The following is a 22129-nucleotide window of genomic DNA, read 5'->3' as shown; positions in this document are numbered from 1 at the left end:
CGGCATCTCCACATAGAACTGATGTAAAGCTTTCTCCTTGCGTAACAGAGATTCAAGTGGCATTTCTTGATGCAGCGTCAGACTGTGTTCAGTGAAAACTGTTTTCCAAATTACTCCTGAGCACATGTGTCTGAATTTAACAGAGTAGCATGATGGTATCTTGTGCAATGCCATCTGAGGGCTCAAAGATCACGCACATTCAACAGAAGTCTACTGCCTTGCCCTAAACAGACTGAGATTTCTCTGGATTCCCTGAATCTTATGACAAATTTATGTATGGAAGATGATGACAAGTATAAATGCTTTGCAATCTTGCATTGAGAAATGGGATTTTTTAATTTTTTGACAATTCTCTCATGATATTTGACAAAAGTGATGAGCCGTGACCCATCTTTGCTTAAAAAGACTGAGAAGCACTTTTACACCCAAACATGATACCCTCAACTATTACCAATTCACCTGCTCATTGTGGACTGTTTCAAAATACTTGGATAATCTAATTTGGATAATCTTTTAACTTTTATTTGGTCTCTGTCCCAACGTTTTTGTGGTGTGTTGCAGCCATCAAAATCAAAATTTGTTCATATTTACAAAGCACAATTGTGTTGGTCAGCGAAAACATTGGAAAACGCTTCTTTGTACCTTTGTCAGTTAATAAAAGATTAAATAGAATGAACAAATCCCAAATTCTTGATTTTATTGCATTTTACAAAATGTCCCAACTTTTACTGATTTGGGGTTGTAGTTGTCTACCTACATATATTATCTTTCTTCCTTAAGGCATCACATTCAGACACAGTCTCGTCCAAAAGGCAGTAAGCTTAAAGTCATAGTTTATCGAAAAAAATTATTATTTACTCAACCCAAGGCCATCCAAGATACAGTATATTGTAATCACATGATCAATGAAAAACGAGGCCTCACTTTAGGTGTGTTCGACTTTATGCGGTGCTGCTCAGACCGATCTGTGTATGACATCGAAGTAACGCGAGAGCGATTGGAGACCAGACGGCTCCGTATCCTTTCAAATCACTCTCACTGTATTTTGATGGCATACAATCGGGGGTAGAATTTAATAGGTATGCTAGGGACGTGTCCCTAACAATATCCAGTGACACTGATATGTTCCTAGCAATAATTTTGCAATGTATTAGGCTTATTTTATTGAATCAGGAAACATCTTTAGATTCAAATCTCTTACAAGAGCGTTCTGAGAAAAGTGCAAAATCAATGGTACATAAACGGTTAATTTTCTTTCTTATAACAATAGGTGTGGAAAAGAAATTTCTTTCTTTACCCTCTGGGGTCTAAGGTGTTTTTGGGGTCCTTGAGATGTTTTGACATGCCCTGACATTTGTGCTTTTTTCAGTTGCTTATAAACATATTAATTGCAAATGTTTATTTACACTCTATTAAGCACAAACAGAGCTACCATAATATGTGAGCAAGATGTATGTATATGTTTGTATTTTTGAGAGAATATTGTTTATGCATGGTTATTGAAAAAACTAAAACTTAAAGTGTCTGAAATAAGGCCACAAACCACATACTAAATGTGTCCACAAGACTTTTGACTAATGGGTGTTGTTGCCTAGAGTTTTTGATTCAAAAGGATCTGAAAATTATCCTGCCTAATAATTTAAACAAAACAATACATACATTTTATAAGACACCTTTTGTTTGGAAAGGCAATATGTGTGGAGGCGTGTTCACACCTGAGAAGACAAAGACGGGATAATGTGCCGCATAATGAGCTGCATATTAATTAGCCTTTCACACTGATGAATGCGACTGATGAATGCGACCTCGGACAAAAGAAATTCTATATATATATATATATATACAACGTGCGCGCGCTTGTGTCGTTCATTCATCATTTAGCCTACACACAGAGACGCAATTCATATTTAAACACTCTTTTTGTGGTTTACATACATTATTTAATATCGCGATTAGAACAAAGCACTTAAGAATAAATGACTTACTACATCAGCTGGATCCATTGCTCCTCGACATGAAACTACCAGCACTTCTGGTACATTGTCCAGGGCAATTAGATAGTATTATTCCTCACAGTGTAGCAAGACGAGGTAAAGTGCAAGATACTTACTAAACATGATGTGTTTTATAATCCAGCTGGTGGGCGTTGGCATGTTTGAATGGCTTGCCTTAGATCATTTGCGTTTGAATAGCGCGCGCTCTCTGTGGGCGTGGCACATTAACGCGTAATCAGATATAATGAGCTGGGGGAAAAAAGACTGACATCTCTCTCTTTTCATACAGATTACATAAACTGGGAATATTTGTTTTTTTATATAAATTAATTAATTTAAAAGAAGAGAGTTCAAGCTTCATTATGGAAAAACACTCATGCCGTTATGACAAATATTCGTGGAATTACAGTTAATTTTCGGAAGCGTTTCAGAATGGACTCCACTGACAGAGAGAAGGCAAAATTAGCATCATGTTTATTTTTCTTTATTTGAATAAAAGCAGAATACTTTGTTTAAATTGTGAGTATACACAAAAATATAGACACTTAACAGGATCGAATGATGTATAACACTAACACTTCACATCAAAATCAACAGAGTATTTTGAGTCTCTTTTACACCGATTAGAAAAAAAGCGAGACTATCGCGCCGGCGCGATAGCAGACCTCAGAGGGTTAATATTCTTTCTTAATATTCTTCGGACTTTCTTTTTTTTTCTTATTTCTTTTTTACATCATTTCCTCCAACAATTTTATTGTAATAAAATGGTTTTTCTACCACTAGTTTTGGGTGTTGTTTTCCACTGTTCCCAGTGGTGGAAAGAGTACTGAAAAAACATACTCAAGTAAAAGTAGCATTACATTCCAAAAAATGTAGTGTGAGTAGAGTAAACAGTACTTGTCCAAAAAACTACTTGAGGAGGAGTAAAAAAGTAGCTTATTTAAAAGTACTCATGAGTAGTGAGTAGTGAGTACTGAGCTGCGGATTCTACCCCTTACAATAAACACATGTGCACTACAATTTATAAATTAAAAAAAATTGTACATACTGTAATTCACATTATATTTTGTTCTTTGTTAGAAAGATTGAAGAATATCTATCATCCATCTTTTTAAAATGTATCAAATAGAGAGATTAAAAAATACCCAATTTCTCTCCAAAACGGTATCAATGTTAGTGTTTTGATAAATGAGAATCACTAATATTATCAGATTACCTCACCTAATGCACTGAAAAAGGCTAAGATAGTGAGCTAACACTAATTACACACTTTAATTCCATGATATTAAATATGTTACAATTTAAATGTAAATGCATTGTTCTAGGGTGGCATCATCCCTTACATTTTACATGGCTACATTTACTCACATTGTAATGCTGATAATATAATTTGTACGGAAAATTGTGCATTAAATAGGGAAGTTATATCCAGGAAACTTTTACAAAAGAAACAAACAAACGCACTCACACACACACAGACAGACACACAAATGCATGTCTCTTTGTAGTCTCGGTGAAGCTGTTTTATCAGCAGCATCCACACACACACACACACAAAAAAGTTGAACATGAAAAATGTTTTTGCGCAAGTGCACTTGCCAAATGAAGACGGATTGTAATGGATCAATCAAAAAACGTTGTTTATTAACGAGCTGTAGTCACGCACTGACAGAAATGCAGTTCAAGTTAACGCCATGGTTCATAGAGTGCACTGATTCTGAATCTGGCGGCATGGCGAGCGCGAGACGCGGCCGTGCACAGATCGTGACGCGCGTCTCTCTATAATGTGATTTTGAAGTAAATGGGAGCGGGAATTCACCGCATTATGAACTCGTCACGCAATACCCTCAGCCTCAGACCAAATGTTAGGCCCTGTAGACAGGCCAGCCTATATAAATATCATATTAAGCAGAAATGTGAAATGTACCTTATTAGAGGATTGATATCTGGATTGATGCGTGAAGAATGCACTTCCACAGCACGAGTCACGAGTAACAGCAGGAATAGGCGGTTAAAGTTGTCTATGCTTAATTTGATTTGATGACAGTCACGAGACCGCTTACTCAATCCAATCACGTTGATGGATAAAAATTAAATACATTTAAAACAAGCATGTAACGAGTAACGACCACAAACAGAAGGAAAATAGCGGAGAAAAAGTACCGATACATCACTTAAAATGTAGGTACTCAAGTAAAAGTAAAATTACAAAAATTTTAAACTACTCAAAAAAGTACAATTTCTGAAAAAAACTACTTAATTACAGTAACGTGAGTATTTGTAATTCGTTCCTTCACACCCCTGACTGTTCCTTCCCCCGATAAAGAACCTGTTTTCGATAGTGAGTTCCTGGGGCCTCAGTTTCAACTCTAGGTGGCGTAGTCTGCTACAAATGTTTTTTTCTAACCCTTTAAGTGTCACCTGTGCCATTGTTCTGAGCCATGTTTTCAGTCTCCTAAGAGCACTGAAACTTCTTTCAGCCTTAGCTGATGAGACAGGGTTACAACTTCATCAAACAGTCCTCTTTCAACAAGACCAAGCAATGTTTTTATGTTTTATGGGGACTTTTTACAGACATAATGATTTTATACTGTGCAAACTATTATATCCCCCTACACTAACCCTACCTATCACAGAAAACTTTCGGCATTTTTACATTTTTTAGGATATTACCATTTTTGTGGTGACATTTTGTCCCTATAATGTAGGGTTACACAATCTCTCTATCTCTATCTCTATCTCTATCTCACTTCCGGTGTGAGTGTTGGGCGTGAGTGTGTACGGAGTGGTGCTGAGTGCTGTGAGTGAATTTTTTCAATCAATTTCTCTACGCTGCTTTTTTTCTTGTTCTTTTTGTTTATTCTGGTCTTTTTGTTTCCTTATTACTGTACTATATCTAGGGCCGTGTGCTATCCGTTTGTAGGAAGCATATCGGCCCAGCGTGTGCAGGGTTTGTGATCACTCACGAGATGCCATGCAGTAAAGGTGGCGTCCATGGTTAGCATAGAGGACTGTTGCTTGGCTGTTGAGGAGGTGGTTGGACACTCAGGTGTTTTATCCGCTTCCAGGATGAATAATGTGTTAGTGTTTTTTTTGGATAGCATAGAAAAAGTGAATGAGTTGGTAGAGTGGGGAATTGTAATTAGTGGAGAATTTGTTTAATTGAAAAGTATGCTTTGTGTGATGTTTTGAGAGCTCTGAATGGAAATGAAAGACAGTAGACATGGGCTTATACACGTGATAATTATTTAGCTTTAGCTAGACTAGACAGATTGTATGTTTTTAGTTTGAAAATTATGTCAGTAATTACTCACCCTCATGTTGTTAAAACCCCGTAAGACTTTCGTTCATCTTCGGAACACAAATTAAGATATTTTTGATGAAATCTGAGAGCTGGCTCACTCCTTCATAGGCTGCTAGAAAATTGATATCTGTCAGCCCAGAAAAGTTAGTAAAGACATCATTAAAATAGTCCAAGTGACTACAGTGGCTCAACCTTAAGTTTAACAAGCGACGAGAATACTTTTTTGTGCGCAAAAAACACACACAAAAATAACGACTTTATTAAACTATTCATTTCCTTCTCTGTGGGCCTCGAGTGAGTTCACATAGTGTAACAGCGCAGCGCTTCCATGTTGTACATTAGATGCATCACACACGACCAGCGTCGGCCAATAGTGAGCCTACGTGTGAAGTACTACACAGAGGCAGATATCAAATACCTTGCAGCCTATGAAGGAGTGAACCAACTCTCAGATTTCATCAAAAATATCTTAATTTGTGTTCCGAAGATGAACGAAAGTATAACAGGGTTGAAAACAACAGGAGGGTGAGTAATTACTGACAGAATTTTCATTCTTGGGTGAACTAACCCTTTAACAGTATTGCTGTCTGTGTGCCATGTCCAACAGGACAAACTGGACATTATTGATGTGAAACAAATATACCAACAGTTCATTTATGTTAAGTTCACTTAAAAATGAAAATTCTGTCATAATTTACTCTCCCTCAAGTTGTTCAAACCTATATGAATTTGTTTCTTCTGCTGAACACAAAAGAAGATATTTTGAAGAATGTCGGGAACTGTTCCTTTAATGACAGATGCAGCTCAGCTTCTGGGGATCTCCCCGTCCCCACCAATTTTCAAAGTCAAACCTATGCCCTTGCATACAACAATTGGTCCGCGCAGCGCCGCATGAAGTCGAACACACCTATTCTTTCCAGTCATGTGAATGCTTCACTGTCAGAACGTTTGAATCCATATCACTACTCTACTACGGGTTTATGGAAGTTCAAGTCCAAGTATTTTTATAAAGGCCTAAGTATTACATTATCATATATTCTGCCATGTACAACACAGGCTCAAAAGTTTACACCTTGCAGAATCTGCAAAATGTTAATTATTTTAACACACTAAGAAAGATCATACAAAATATGTAATTTTTTTATTTAGTAATGTCCTAAATACGATATTTTATAGTCCATATGACAAAAATTCTTTATACTGTGTATCGTTACCTGTATGATCCACAACTGTTTTTTGATGGTTGTTCTTGAGCTCCTTGTTTGCAATGTTCTTCAGAAAAATCCTTCAGGTCGTGCAAATTCTTCAGTTTTCCAGCATTTTTGCATATTTGAACCCTTTCCAGCAGTGACTGTATTACACGTTACACATTATTACATTGTATTACACATCTTCTGAAAGAGTGCAGAATCTCCTGATCAAAAGACATGTGAAGAAGAAGCAGAAACAAGCGATAGCATGTAACCAGATATGTAATATGTAAAATAACACGATCATCAACATTAAACAGCAAATAAATCAAAACATGTCATTAGGCATGTTACTGAATGAAATGTAGACCCAGCACGAGCTACAGTATATGACTGTGAAGCTTTGGGGGTGTCAGGGCTCTCAAGTCTCACGCATTTCAACCCGTTCACACGCTCACACGCCACACCTTGTATTTCTCACGCTGAGGAGTAAGGGAACTTGTCCCGCTATACAATTAATGGACGAGGCGCAGGCAAACGGAGGGAAGTTCTCTGCCGAGTTCATAGCATCTGTCTCGAGTTATACAGAGTTAAATGCTAGCTCGCCAATCAGAAATTAGAATTAGTTGTTTCCGGGTAAATTATGTGTTCCCGCTGCAAGCTCGTTCGTTACTAGACAACACGCGCACACACGGAGTGGAAGTTGAAAGAGCACGATCTGATGAATGCGGTTTGCGGACATCTTCATTTATTTTTTTTAATTTTTTTTAGCATTTTGATTTTACGATTCCTGGACGATATATCTTGCCTGTGATCAAAGACAGTGAGAGCTGATGTTGAGGAGTATAGCCAAATTCGTGCTAAATTATTTTTGATGCATTCAAAAACTCTCCAACTGCTTTTAAAGGGGTCATCGGATGCAAAATACACTTTTATATGGTATTTGCAAATAAATGTGTCTTTGCAGTGTGTGGACACAATCACCATGCAATGAAAAAAATCCATTCACTTTTTTTTTAATCCTCAAAAAGCCAAAAAGTTGTTGCTCATTATCATTTAAAGAGACATGCACCGAATCGGGTCACTGTGAACAGAGCTGTTTTTTAAGAGGTAAAAAAGGGTGTTGTTTTACACAACCATTGAGAAATTTTAACCACAGTATGTTACAAACTTTACATGAAGACCCAAAAGAATCATACCAACTTGTGGAAAATGAGCATCCGATGACCCCTGTAAAGGTGACCGGTTTGGGTCTTGACATACATGCTCAGGGCAAGTTGTTATGACACAATGTTATGTACATTGAGCACTGATGTTCAGCTGGCTTGTTTGGGGTCAAATTTATTTTTATTTTTCAATAAATTTGTATTTTTTAAATATAACTATTTATTTTATTTGGATGAATTTGTCTTTTTATCAGATTTAACAATTGTTATAATTTCCATTTGTGCTGGTCAATTATGTACAATAGGCAAAATTGAACTGCTAGCAAAAATTGAAGCGAATTTGGTTGGGTCGAGGGACCGCTGCTGCAAATATTTGGGTGGCTCCTCCCCTAAATCTCACTCTAAACTTTTGATAAAACTTGAGAGCCCTGGGGTGTTGATGGACTCGATCTACTCCATCTTTGTTTTAATCATACTTCTGAATCTGATCTGGATGTATGGATATCTTTGACAAAAACACATTTTTCTTCGCTTTTTGCTCAAAATGTTGCTTTTTTTATGAAACTTAGCCACATTCAAGTCTTGATAAAAATAAAGAATACATTAAGCTAGAATAAAACAGTGTAGTAAGTTAAGTAAGTTTAAGTAAAACGCTTTTTTTTAAGCAGAGGTTGTGTTCTTTCTTTTGATATATTTTCAGACATTATATATAACAAAATATTCTGAGGGCCATGACATTTTTGTGAAAATGGTAAAAAATGCTGCCGGTGGCTGGCGACTTTTTTTAAAAAAGCTGACAGGAAAAGAGTTAGTCTGGTTAATTAATGATTTTTTTATTTTGAAGAGCCTCCTCATTGCTACATTAGGCACTTGGAATTTCCTTGGACACTTATACCTTACTAATTACCACACATTAATCTGACATCGCTAGCTTCTATCTAAATCGTTATCATTAGCTCAACACGCTAGTAATTTCGCCAGCCTGCAGAACATTATTCTGACATCGCTAGCTTCTATCTAAATCGTTATCATTAGCTCAACACGCTAGTAATTTCGCCAGCCTGCAGAACATTATTCTGACATCGCTAGCTTCTATCTAAATCGTTATCATTAGCTCAACACGCTAGTAATTTCGCCAGCCTGCAGAACATTATTCTGACATCGCTAGCTTCTATCTAAATCGTTATCATTAGCACAACACTGTTCAATCTGAAACCATTTAATGAAAAGTTGAAACACTGGCTGAAACAAAACCAAATCTGTGATCATTGATCATGCCACTGTGCAGACCCACTTATAAATGGACATGTACATACGGATAGAGAAATAGATACGCACACACACACACACACACACACACACACACACACACACACACACACACACACACACACACACACACACACACACACACACACACAGATATATGTATATAATGTAATGTTGTGTTTTGTTATTTTTGTTGTTGTTTCTGTTGTTTGTTTCTGTTCTCTTGGTAATGGTGATGTATGTAGCCTAACTAGGGACAGGGGTTGCAAATTAGCTTCGGCTAGAAACCCTATAGGCAAGGCAAGGCAAGTTTATTTATATAGCACATTTCATACACGGTGGTAATTCAAAGTGCTTTAAATAGAAGAAATTAAAATAGTCAAAAGAAATCAGAGTAATTAAAACAGTTTTGAAAAAAAAAATACAGCACAAATACAGCACAAACGTGTACGGACGAACAGTGGCACAGTGCTCATTCATTAAATGCACAGCTAAACAGATGTGTTTTGAGTTTGGATTTGAATGTGACTACTGTAGGAGCACATCTGATCTCTTCTGGAAGCTTGTTCCAGCTACGGTTGGCATAGTAGCTAAAGGCGGTCTCGCCATGCTTAGAGTGAACCCTTGGTATTTCAAGCTGATGTGATTCTAATGATCTGAGTGATCTGTTGGGTTTATATTCAGTGAGCATGTCTGCAATGTATTGAGGTCCTAGGCCATTTAGTGATTTATATACCAGTAATAATACTTTAAAATCAATCCTATATGTAACTGGCAGCCAGTGTAAAGACCTGAGGACTGGTGTGATGTGTTCATATTTTCTGGTTCTGCTCAGAATCCTGGCAGCAGCGTTCTGTATGAGCTGCAATGGTCTTTTTGGGAAGGCCAGTGAGAAGTCCATTACAATAATCCACCCTACTGGTGATGAAAGGATGCACAAGTTTCTCTAAGTCTTGACTGGAAACCAGTGGTGGAGGAAGTACTGAATCTCAGCAGCCTACTTAAGTAAAAGTACAAATAACCAGTGACAAATTTACTTTAGTAAAAGTAAAAGTACCACACTGACAACCCTACTTAAGTAAAAAGTAAAACTTACCTGATTTTAAATGTACTTTAAGTATTAAAAGTAAAAGTACTTGCATAACATGCTCTGCTCATCAGCTCATCTGGTTCTATGTCGAACACGTCCGAAATAAACAGTTCTCGGTTCTGTACTGGTGATTCGAGAACCGCTGTAACTGTGCGCGCATGCTCAGTATCAGCTGCTCGTGCTCATCACTTCTCTCAGCACAACAAGTCTCAGTTCAGTGCACTTTTGGATTTACTGGTGTAAAATATATTCCAGGATATTGATTAATTTTGAGTCAGAGGGACTGTCAGGCATGTCTGAAAGTGAGTAACTTTAGTAACTTGTGGATCAGCGCTGACGCAAGACGCGAACTGTTTCGAACGATTTAGTCCAATTTAGTGTGCTGGTTCGAACGGTTCACTAAAAAGAACTGGTTCAAAAGAACGATTCGTTCACGAACAGAACATTACTGATATCTATGGCAACCAAACTTGAGCCCCATTCACACAGAGATTCCGGAAAATAGACGGATAAAGTGACCCGGGATTTGACCCGGGTTCGTTTGATTTTGGTTCATTCACACTGCCAGTGGTTTTCCGGAATCAGAGAGTGCGTTCACACACAACCCGTAAAAATCCCATAAAGACACGTGACATCGATGTGACATGTAATGTCTCAGCAGCGTCTATAGTTTGCTTATGAGCTGCGATTTCTCTCTCCACGCTTGTGCATTTTTCTCTCTGATTCGATCATAAACTAGCGCATTATGTATCGTTTCACTAGCCTGCTTTCACTTCACTTCACTTCAGCGTCGTCATAACGACACGGCATCGATTACGGCTTTTGTTCACACAGTGCTCTTTCCGGGACTGATCCCGGCAATGTTACTAGGTCCCCAACCCGGCATCGATCCCGGGATCAATCCTGGGTCGTGTATGCGTTCAAACAGAAGGCGTTCTGGCAATTTCCCGGCAATTTCCCGGGATCAACGCGTTGTGTGAAAGGGGCTTTGTTGAGACAAACGTGCAACGGTCGGACGGTCAGTAAGACGTTTTGGCAGGTGGAAAAGTGATCAGAAAATGTAACGGAACATTGTAGAAATGTAGTGGAGTAGAAAGTATAATAATTGATGTAAAATGTAACGAAGTAAAAGAAAAAAGTATGCACTATTGATTCTACTTAAGTAAAGTACAGATACGTGAAAAATGTTCTTAAGTAAAGTAACGAAGTATTTGTACTTCGTTACATTCCACCACTGCTGGAAACAAAGCATCTAATTCTTGCAATATTTTTCAGGTGATAGTATGCTGATTTAGTTATTGCGTGGACTTGACTACTGAAACTAAGGTCTGACTCTAGAGACACACCCAGATTCCTGACTTGATTTTTAGTTGTTTGACCCCTAGACTCAAGGTTTGCATTCACCTTGAGAACTTCATCTTTGTTTCCAAATGCAATGACTTCAGTTTTGTCTTTGTTTAACTGAAGAAAGTTTTGGAACACATCCAACTGTTTACTTCATCAATGCATTGGAACAGGGAGTCAATGGGGCTGTAATCGTTAGGTGATAGGGCTAAGTAGAGCTGTGTGTCGTCTGCATAGCTATGGTAAGCATTTTGGTTATTTCTCATTATTTGGCTCATTGGGAGCATGTACATTGCAGGTTGAATAGGAGTGGCGCAAGAATTGAGCCTTGAGGGACTCCGCATGCAGTGTTGGGAAAGTCAACTTTCTACATGAACTAGTTCAAAGTCAGTTCACAAATTTTAAAATGAACTAGTTCAGTTCATAGTTCATACTTCACAATTTTGAACTAAGTTCACGGTTCCAAAAAATTAACTACTTCATAGTTCTTTTTTTCCATATGTTGCTGCGAGCTATTTTTGTATATTTTATTATTGCCACAACCCATATACAACCACAGACAACCGATTATTTTATCGGCGGGCAAAGTTTGCACAGAAATGTAAGATGTTTCCCATCTTCACCGACCTTGTCTTAAAACTGATCATACGATACGACGCCTCCTCGCTGCTTTGTTGACTACATGCTGCTTTATGTTTTGATGATGCATGCGGCGGCCGCGGTGCGACACTGGTGGCTTGTGTTGCCAGATTGGGTGTTTTTTTATTCGCTACATATTAAGGCCTGTTAACGTGTGTTTTATCCGGGTTTTCGCCTGGAAGACTCTATAGAAATCTGGCACCCTATTGAACGAAGTTAAACTATGAGAGCGTGCGTTCACAATAACGTTTCTACAATAAAGATCTCTGTGCTGTGATGCGTTGTGACGTCGATGTGACGACGTAATTGGGATCCCATGGAAAACACCGCGGTTGCTGCCACATTCAGCACCCTACGGAAGACTCTCAGACCCCCATCTGGCTGGGGCGGAAGACCTGCGTACAGGGAGTTCACTGCTGTTCCGTTATACCCCAAACATTGGAATTCTTTGGATAACACTGGGAAAGCGTGCCTTCCCAGGGGAGAGGGACGCTGCGGAAGCCACATCCTGCCCGAAGGGTGGTAACATGTGGAGAATACACATATGGACTGGCCGGAGGGGCAGTGCAACATATGGAATGTCACTGGGGTGGCTCCAGCCTGAGAAGGGGGAGGCAACACCAGGCAGTGACGGCACAGCGGATTCTGCCAAGGGAAAGACACAAGCTCACCGCAGGGAGCTGATCGTGGAAGAATACGCATATGGGATCGGCACAGGGATCACCACATATGGAACCCAGCATAGCACAAGTTACACAAGCATACTAGCACTAGGCAATGACGCTCCACAACGTCTGACTGCTGAAGGGGTTCGGAGGAACTCTACAGGGTTCGCCTGAGTGGGGTACTCGACTGGAGCAAGAAGCGCACGTATCCGCTCTGTGTGGAGGGGAGTGGCGCAGCAAGCCGACACTAGAGCGGGAACTTCGGTGTAACCGGCTGGTTGAAGCAAGCACACAGGAAGAAACCGGCTCAACACGTAGGCTATAAAACCTAGCGAACGTGTTTGGTGTCGCCCAGACCGCAGTTCTACAGATGTCTGTCAGCTAGGCGCCGTGTGCCAGCGCCCAAGAAGAAGCGACACCCCTAGTGGAGTGGGCTCTCAACTATCCAGTGGGCCATCCTCTGCTTGGAGACAGCCTTTCCCTTCTGCTGGCCTGCAAAGGCTCAAAGGGTGGTCTCTGAAGTGCTGAAAGGACCAGAGACAAATCCCAAGAGGGTATAGAGAGTGGGCGAGGAGGATTTAGTCTCTCTTGATCCCATCAGGAACCTGACGATCAGGTCGTGCTTTCCCAGCGACTTACCTTCAACTGCATCGTGATGTGCAGCAATCGCGGCAACATACACTTTAAGGGTGGAGGGAGACAGCCTTCGCTCCAGCCCATCTTGCAGGAAGGAAAGCACAGCTCTGACCAAGCAAGTTCGGGGGTTCTCCTGGTGAGAAGAAAACCAGTCAACGAACAGGTTCCACTTCAACGCATAGAGGTGCCTCGTAGAGGGAGCTCTAGCGGAAGTGATGGTGTCAACTACCGCAGGGGGTAGTTAACCTAGAACCTCCGCGCCCCGTCCAAGGACCAGACATGGAGTTTCCAGAGGTCTGGACGCGGGTGCCATAGGGTGCCCCGTCTCTGAGAGAGCAGGTCCTATCTAAGAGGAATGGGCCAGGGAGGGGCTGTCTTGGAGCACTAGTTCCGGGGACCAGGTCCGGTTGGGCCAATACGGCGCAACTAACAAGACCTGCTCCTCGTCCTCCCTGACCTTGCACAAGGTCTGTGCAAGAAGGCTCACTGGGGGAAACGCATACTTGCGTAGGCCCGGGGCCAGCTGTGTGCCAGAGCATCCGTGCCGGGGGTCCCCTCGGTCAGGGAATAGAACAACTGGCAGTGAGACGTGTCCGGGGCGGCAAACAGATCTACCTGTGCGGTCCCGAAGCGCCTGAAAATCAGCTGGACCACCTGGGGATGGAGTCGCCATTCTCCCGATAGCACCCGCTGCCGTGAGAGCTCGTCGGCTGCATGGTTGAGCAGGCCCGGAATATAAACGGCACGAAGCGACCTCAGATTGTTCTGACTCCAAAGGAGGAGATGGCGGGCATGTTGTGACATGCGGCGGGAGCGTAGACCACCTTGACGGTTGATGTACGCAACGGTCGCAGTGCTGTCCGTACGGACCAGTACATGCTTGCCTAGTAGCGGCGTATTGAAGCGGCCAAGCGCAAGATGTACTGCTAACAACTCGAGGCACTTGATGTGCCAATGCAGTTGATGCCCCGTCCACAGACCTGAAGCTGCATGCCTGTTGCACGTGGCCCCCCAGCCGGTGGCAGAGGCATCCGTGGTGACCACAGAGTGCCAGGACACTTGTTCTAGGGGAACACCTTCCCGCAGGAACGAAGGGTTTCGACCACAAGCTGAGAGTTTGGCGACTGTGCGGAGTCACTTGGACCCGGCACGAGCCGCTCTGCCACGCCCATCTCGGGACTCGATCGTGGAGCCAGTGTTGGAGCGGCCTCATATGAAGCAATCCGATCGGCGTGCCCTGTGTCTAGTTCAGTCTTTGTGAGTTCTTGATGTTGTTATGTTGCATGTCGTTTGTTCTGTTCATGAGTTCTGTTACGGAGTCTTAAGGGCCGTACACACCGGGACGAATATCAGCGCGCGTTATTCGCCAGCGTTTTTCAACGCGTTTTTTGTGTTCACACCCAAGCGATTTTCGCTGACGATGAGGGCGAGTGAACATGCAAATTCATTCCCTGACATTAGATGGCGCTTAATGTAAAATAGAAATATCCAGACTCCTGGATTCTGTTCCATTTTATTGTGCTCTCGAGGGTTTTTTGAACCAAGGACACAAGCTGTGTGAATGACTCCTTACCAAGAGCAGTATTAAGTGTTGTTGGTGAGTCGCGTTACCTGTAGTAGCAGCTGGGACTCATTTCGATGGGCAAAAACATGAAAGTGGGATGTCAAAGCTTATGTTCCGACACAAACGAGACCAGCAGCTCTTTATTTATTTTGGCTTGCATCTTCCTCGTCTTCTTCCCGGCAGTGTGTAGACGCTACTTAGCGTATATCTTCTTCGCCGTTACGTATGTGTGCTCGGCAAGACCATTTTGTGTTTGAGCGCCCCCAAGTTGTGTTTTCTGTAACTTCAGAAGCTCAAGACACGTGAGCAAAAGCGCCAATCTCATTGGTCGGATAGTTTTTGACGCGGCGCGTCAAACCAAAAAAACGAACCCAAGGCGTTTTTTTAAAAAATGCCGCTTTTACCCGTACCGTTTTTCGCGTCGGTGTGCACACTCACATTGGCGCCCTTTGTTTAATCACAAGGCGTTAAACGTCGGCGAATATCGCGTGCGAAATTTGTCCCGGTGCGAACGGGCCTTTAGTCTGAGTCATTGTCAATGTTCTAGTTTATTTAATAAAATCTCTGCTGCATTTGGATCCTGCTTCTTGCTTCCTGCTCTGCATCGTCACAATATACATGTAGATAACGAAAAAGATGCATTAGGATTGGCATTTAAAGACATTCTGAACTCTATTGGAGTTAGACAACACGTGTCAGGACCTACCTATTGGGTGCTTCTCAATATCCCTCCTTTTCTCCTCGCTCCTCCGTCCTCCATCCTATGACCCGGAAACCGATCGAGCTCAGCCATCTTGAAGGACATCTCAATTCTCTAATTGCACCGCGAGGAGGCGAGGATCAAGGAGTGAGGAGGCTTCCTGAGGAGTTATGAGCGAGGATACACAGGTGTATCCTATGCCGAAGTGTTTTATCGACTAAACGTGACGCACGTATCAAATCTCCTCCCCCTTCACATTGATCACAATCGTTTTAATTTATACTTTACCTTTGCAGTTTAAATAAACCACACATCACACATATTTCAACAGGGTATCGTGCTTTATTATTATTTATTATGAATTTCTTAAATAACCAAACTTCAACAACACACTGATGATGCTGTTAAGTGACGCTCGAGTGATCAATGTATAAAAAAAGCTTTCATTCGATTCCTCCATCCTCATTTTCTTTCCTCGCAGCCTTCCCTCGCATCCTACAGGGTGAGGAGCAAAGACGCGAGGAAAGGAAGCGAGGAAAGGAAATGAGGATGCACAAATAAGAAATGAGAAGCACCCATAGTCGTAATCATACTATAGATTTAATTTTATCACAATCAATGTTGATGCCGTTGAAATTCTACAGCAGAGTGATGACATGTCAGATCATTATCTAGTTTTGTGTATACTTCATTTAGCCAAGGCTGCAAAGTCGACTCCGTGCTACAAATATGTTAGACCTATCACTTCTGCCACTAAAGATTGCTTTATTAATAATATTCCTGATCAGTTTCATCTCCTCAGCATTCCAAATAGCTTAGAAGAACTTGATATTGCGACAGAAACTTTTAACTCTCTCTTTTCCAGCACTTTAGACACAGTTGCTCTGTTGCGCTTAAAGAAGATTAAAGAAAATAGTCCAACGCCGTGGTACAACAAGCACACGCAGGCCCTTAAGAGAGCAGCCAGAAAAATGGAGCGCAACTGGAAGAAAACAGAACTAGAGGTTTTTTTGCATTTCATGGAAAGAGAGCACAATTGCATCCAGAGAGGCCTTAAAAGCTGCTAGATCTGCTTATTGTTACACCCTATTAGAAGACAATAAACAAAACCCTAGGTATTTATTTGAAACAGTGGCTAAATTAACTAAAAATAAAGCTTCAATCCCAGACGTTTCCATGCAGCACTGCAATGGAATGACTTTATGAACTTCTTTACTTACAAGATTGATAATATCAGAGAGAAAAATTATAACTATGCAACCGTCTACTACAGTATAACATCATTGTAGTCTCCTTGAGGAAAATTATATTCATCCATTGCTATAGGAGAGGAAGAATTTTCCAAGCTCGTAAAATCATGTGTGTTAGACCCTATACCAACTTAGTTATTGAAAGAGATGCTTCCAGAGGTCATAGATCCTCTTCTTAATATCATTAATTCATCTTAATATATACGTTCCAAAAACGTTTAAGCTGGCTATGATTAAACCGCTTGTTAAAAAAATGCAACTTGATCCTACAGAATTAGCCAATTATTGTCACAGTGTTGGGTTTGTGTTCCCCAGGTGTCCACTAGAGGTCCTCGTTATCACGGTGTCCTTCACTATTGACTTCATTTCCCAGCATTCTGTCTGTCACTGTCACTCATCAGTTCATTGCACTCAGCTGTTCCCCGTCATCATTGTTCCCAGCTGTTCATTGTTAGTCTTGTTAGATGTGTGTGTATATATTCCCTGTCTGTGTTAGTATGTGTACGGAGTCGTTGTATTTTATGTCCCCACACTTCTGAGGTTTGTTTCTGCTCGTTTCTCGTTTTTGTTGTTTTGTTCTTGGATTGCTTTTACGGTGTTTGACCCTTGCCTGGACTGGATTACGTGTACGGATTACCCATTAAACATACTGCATTTGGATCTACTGTTTCCCTGTGTGTGTGTCGTGACAGAACGACTCCGTCAACTCAGATCCAGCGGTATGTTTTTTAACATCTCCTCCCCAGCTACCGAGCGGGAGAGAAGGGAGTTATTTAAGGGGACCCGATTAGTCAAGTTTCGCGGGACCCGTGGAGGTCGCAGTGGAGGAGGTGGTCGAGAGACTGTTCACGTCCCGTCTGCCCAGCGAGAGAATGTTCACGTCACGTCTGCCCAGCGGGAGACTGTTCACGTCCCGTCTGTCCAGCGAGAGACTGTTCACGTCCCGTCTGCCCAGCGAGAGACTGTTCACGTCCCGTCTGCCCAGCGAGAGACTGTTCACGTCACGTCTGCCCAGCGAGAGACTGTTCACGTCACGTCTGCCCAGCGAGAGACTGTTCACGTCACGTCTGCCCAGCGAGAGACTGTTCACGTCACGTCTGCCCAGCGAGAGACTGTTCACGTCACGTCTGCCCAGCGAGAGACTGTTCACGTCACGTCTGCCCAGCGAGAGACTGTTCACGTCACGTCTGCCCAGCGAGAGACTGTTCACGCCACGTCTGCCCAGCGAGAGACTGTTCACGCCACGTCTGCCCAGCGAGAGACTGTTCACGCCACGTCTGCCCAGCGAGAGACTGTTCACGCCACGTCTGCCCAGCGAGAGACTGTTCACGCCACGTCTGCCCAGCGAGAGACTATTCACGCCACGTCTGCCCAGCGAGAGACTGTTCACGTCACGTCTGCCCAGCGAGAGACTGTTCACGTCACGTCTGCCCAGCGAGAGACTGTTCACGTCACGTCTGCCCAGCGAGAGACTGTTCACGTCCAGTCTGCCCAGCCAGAGACTGAGCACGTCCAGTCTGCCCAGTCAGAGACTGAGCACGTCCAGTCTGCCCAGTCAGAGACTGAGCACGTCCAGTCTGCCCAGTCAGAGACTGAGCACGTCCAGTCTGCCCAGTCAGAGACTGAGCACGTCCAGTCTGCCCAGTCAGAGACTGAGCACGTCCAGTCTGCCCAGTCAGAGACTGAGCACGTCCAGTCTGCCCAGTCAGAGACTGAGCACGTCCAGTCTGCGCAGTCAGAGACAGATCCGGAAATGCCCATTTGTGTGGCCGCCAAGGCACTTACGGACTATCTGGAGCGTCTGGCTCGGATCCTGGACATGCCCGTGTCTGCTGTTCCAGAGCCGGAGCCAGTGTCTCCTGTTTCAGAGCCGGAGCCAGTGTCTGCTGTTCCAGAGCCGGAGGCAGAGCCAGTGCCTGTTCCAGAGCCGGAGGCAGAGCCAATGCCTGTTCCGGAGCCGGAGGCAGAGCCAATGCCTGTTCCGGAGCCGGAGGCAGAGCCAATGCCTGTTCCGGAGCCGGAGGCAGAGCCAGTGCCTGTTCCGGAGCCGGAGGCAGAGCCAGTGCCCGTTCCGGAGCCGGAGGCAGAGCCAGTGTCCGTTCCAGAGCCGGAGCCAGTGTCTGCTGTTCCAGAGCCGGAGCCAGTGTCTGCTGTTCCAGAGCAGGAGCCAGTGTCTGCTGTTCCAGAGCCGGAGGCAGAGCCAGTGCCTGTTCCAGAGCCGGAGGCAGAGCCAAGGCCTGTTCCAGAGCTGGAGCCAATGTCTGTTCCAGAGTCAGCGCCTGTTCCAGTGCCAGAGCCAGTGTTTGTTTCTGTGTTTGTGTCTGTCCTTGTGACCATGTCTGTTCTAGTGACTGTTCCTGAGCCGGTGTTTGCAGTTCCTGAGCCGGTGGCTGCTGCTCCAGAGGCAGAGCCAGTGCCTGTTCCAGAGCCGGAGACAGAGCCAGTGCTTGCTCCAGAGCCAGTGCCTGTTCCAGAGCCGGAGGCAGAGCCAGTGCCTGTTCCAGAGCCGGAGGCAGAGCCAGTACCTGTTCCAGAGCTGGAGCCAATGTCTGTTCCAAAGCCAGTGGCGCCCTGGCATCCCGAGGGGTCTTCACCGCCCTGGCCGCCCGAGGGGTCTTCACCGCCCTGGCCGCCCGATGGGTCTTCACCGCCCTGGCCTCCCGAGGGGTCTTCACCGCCCTGGCCTCCCGAGGGGTCTTCACCGCCCTGGCCGCCCGAGGGGTCTTCACCGCCCTGGCCGCCCGAGGGGTCTTCACCGCCCTGGCCGCCCGAAGGGTCGTCTGCTTCGCCCTGGCCGCCTGATGGACTGTCTGCTTCGCCCTGGCCGCCCGATGGACTGTCTGCTTCGCCCTGGCCGCCCGATGGACTGTCTGCTTCGCCCAGGCCGCCCGATGGACTGTCTGCTTCGCCCTGGCCGCCCGATGGACTGTCTGCTTCGCCCTGGCCGCCCGATGGACTGTCTGCTTCGCCCTGGCCGCCCGATGGACTGTCTGCTTCGCCCTGGCCGCCCGATGGACTGTCTGCTTCGCCCTGGCCGCCCGATGGACTGTCTGCTTCGCCCTGGCCGCCCGATGGACTGTCTGCTTCGCCCTGGCCCCCGGCTAAACCATCACCCCCTGTTTCTGTTCCCTTTCATGGACCTGGCCCCCCATCCCTCCCCCTGATCCTCCACCATTCCACCTCCCTCCTGAACTCTTGTGTTGTGTGTTTTGTCTTGGAGCGTCTGGTAGCCGCTCCGTAGAGGGGGGGTTATGTCACAGTGTTGGGTTTGTGTTCCCCAGGTGTCCACTAGAGGTCCTCGTTATCACGGTGTCCTTCACTATTGACTTCATTTCCCAGCATTCTGTCTGTCACTGTCACTCATCAGTTCATTGCACTCAGCTGTTCCCCGTCATCATTGTTCCCAGCTGTTCATTGTTAGTCTTGTTAGATGTGTGTGTATATATTCCCTGTCTGTGTTAGTATGTGTACGGAGTCGTTGTATTTTATGTCCCCACACTTCTGAGGTTTGTTTCTGCTCGTTTCTCGTTTTTGTTGTTTTGTTCTTGGATTGCTTTTACGGTGTTTGACCCTTGCCTGGACTGGATTACGTGTACGGATTACCCATTAAACATACTGCATTTGGATCTACTGTTTCCCTGTGTGTGTGTCGTGACAATTATAGGCTGATCTCGAATCTACCTTTTCTGTCAAAGATACTAGAAAAGGCAGTATCCTCACAACTATGTTCATTTCTAGAAAGAAATGGTATCTGCGAGGATTTTCAGTCAGGATTTAGACCGTACCATAGCACTGAGACAGCTCTCATTAGAGTCACAAATGATTTGCTCTTATCTCTCTATTAGTGCTACTCGATCTTAGTGCTGCATTTGATACTATTGACCACAACATTCTTTTAAATAGATTTGAAAATTATGTTGGCATTAGTGGAATTGCATTAGTATGGTTTAAATCATACTAATCTGACCGTTATCAGTTTGTAGCAGTAAATTAAGAGATGTCTTATTGATCAAAAATTCAGTATGGCGTACCACAAGGCTCAGTACTAGTACTGCTGCTGTTCACTCTGTACATGCTACCCTTAGGAGATATCATTAGGAAGCATGGCATTAGTTTTCAATGTTATGCTGACAATACTCAGCTCTATATTTCTTCACGCCCTGACGAAACTCACCAATTCACAAAATTAACGGAATGCATAGCTGATACAAAAAACTGGATGACTTTAATTCTGAAAAAACAGAGATTCTAATTATTGGACAAAAAACTTCCTCACGTAATAACCTAGAATACTTTCTAACACTTGATGGCTGCTCTGTCAAGTCTTCGTCGTCAGTTAGGAACCTGGGTGAAGGGATGGGAATTGATAAGAATTTAACGATTCCGATTCCATTATCGATATTGCTTATCGATTCGATTCCTTATTGATTCTCTTATCGATTCTCATTGGGTGAGGGAATAAGTACAAATGTGTTTGTTTGTATTAACTCGCTTTAATATCTGATCAGAAGACACAGCTATGAGTATTAGTGGTTTGAACCTACACTGCATGGTCTCATGGTTCGGTTCGATTACGATTATCATGTCATCGATTCAGTTCAATTCGATATCTCGATGCATTACGATGCACTGCATCCAATTTTCAATTTTACCTCAAAAGTGATGTGTGCGTGCGCACGCGTCTGTGTGTGTGTTCGCCTGTTCGGGAAGTCGCAGTGACAGAAACAGTGACATTCCAGTTAAAGTTTCATGGGACTTAAGTCTGTTTATGCCATTAAGAAAATGAAATTCTGTCAAATCAATTTTGTTTTAAAGAAATGTTCATTTAAAAGCAGCGCTCATTCATCAGTGTATAATGTTACCCTGAGACGCGCGCATCCGTCAACGTGTCCGTTGTTGAAGACGATCATCCATTTATAATCATGCGTAACAACACAGAATACTTGTAATTTGACCATCGGGTGCGGATACCTTAATCAGATAACATTGGGACGGGTGGATGATTTGTTTTTGGCTGCGGATCCGGGTGATATTGGAGCTCATGCTTACTCTAAAGCAGTCAGACTCTGCAGGCGTTATAACAGCTCGAGTGAACACGGCTAACGTGGTATTTCAAGTTAGTGGTATTACCTCCTGCATATTCTATTAGTGCGTGACATGAGCGTACATGCACTGTCTCTTCTCCAGGTCATGCTTACCAGGTTGTTCATAAAAGCCGAAATGTGCCCAGATGTAGGCTTTTAAAGTAGTTGGAGCATTTTTAATTACTCACACTCGCGTCAAATGAATTGCATGCTGTGTGGCCAAATGTTTCTGCA

The sequence above is a fragment of the Siphateles boraxobius genome, unplaced genomic scaffold, assembly GCF_051911475.1.
Source record: "Siphateles boraxobius isolate OS27281-9 unplaced genomic scaffold, OSU_SipBor_1 12, whole genome shotgun sequence".
Lineage (NCBI taxonomy): Eukaryota > Metazoa > Chordata > Actinopteri > Cypriniformes > Leuciscidae > Siphateles > Siphateles boraxobius.
The sequence above is the reverse complement of the archived record's forward strand: the minus strand, read 5'-3'. Positions refer to the sequence as shown.